General features: G+C 56.7%; 1 protein-coding gene across 1 annotated transcript in view; it reads right to left on the bottom strand.

Moving 5' to 3' along the window:
* The window catches only part of G6PD (glucose-6-phosphate dehydrogenase), a gene marked incomplete at its 5' end in the record, with an annotated part of 29,453 nt that overhangs the window by 19,645 nt on the left and 8,744 nt on the right, over positions 1 to 1,064 (bottom strand). The gene's annotated exons all lie outside the window — the stretch shown is intronic.

Genomic DNA, 1,064 nt, shown 5'->3' with positions numbered 1-1,064 from the left:
GGGGGTCTGGGGGCACCCCCAGGTGTGTGGGGGGCTCCCCCAGGTGTGGGCGGGCACCTGGGCTTTGGAGCGGTCCCGGGGCTGGGGGATTTTGGGAGCTCCTCTGGGTTTGAGGTGGCCCCAGGTGTGTGGGGAACACCTGGGATTTGGGGTGCCCATGTGGGTTTTGGGAGGATCCAGGTGGGTTTTGGGAGGACCCAGGTGGGTTTTGAGGACCTCCCCAGGTGTGGAGAACCCCTGAGATGTGACCTCTCCACCTCCAATTTTAGGGTCTCAATGTTCCAATTTTGGTCTTAACATTCCAATTTTGAGTCTCAGTGTTGAGATTTTGGGGTTCCAGCCCCATTTTTGTGTCCTGAAACCCCATTTTGGGTCTGGGCGCTCTATTTTCATGTCCCAAAACTCAATTTTTGGGTCCCCAAACCATATATTTGGGTCTCAATGGTCCATTTTTGTGTCCCCAAATCCCATTTCTGTGTCCCCACCCCTATTCCTATTTCCCCAAGTTCCATTTTGTGTTCCCATCCCATTCCCGTGTCCCCAAACCCCATTTTTGGGTCTCAATGCTCTATTCCCGTGTCCCCAAACCCCATTTTTGTGTCTCACTGCCCCATTCCCGTGTCCCCCACCCCCATTTTTGTGTCTCAGTGCTCCATCCCCATGTCCCCATTGCTATTTCTGTGTCCCCATTTTTGTGTCCCCAAATCCCATCCCCATGTCCTCCACCCCCATTTTTGGGGTCTGAATGCTCCATCCCTGTGTCCCCCACCCCCATTTTTGTGTCTCAGTGCCCCATCCCCGTGTGCCCTGCCCGTTCTGGGTACCCCAGACCCCACTTTTGTGTCCCCATCCCCGTGTGCCCTGCCCGTTCTGGGTACCCCAGACCCCATTTTTGTGTCCCCATCCCCGTGTGCCCTGCCCGTTCTGGGTACCCCAGACCCCATTTTTGTGTCCCCATCCCCGTGTGCCCTGCCCGTTCTGGGTACCCCAGACCCATTTTTGTGTCCCGGTCCCCCGTGTCCCCTGCCCGTTCTGGGTACCCCAGACCCCATTTTTGTGTCCCC

Source organism: Geospiza fortis, unplaced genomic scaffold (assembly GCF_000277835.1).
Source record: "Geospiza fortis unplaced genomic scaffold, GeoFor_1.0 scaffold757, whole genome shotgun sequence".
NCBI lineage: Eukaryota > Metazoa > Chordata > Aves > Passeriformes > Thraupidae > Geospiza > Geospiza fortis.
This window is presented reverse-complemented; position numbering and strand designations above follow the sequence as displayed.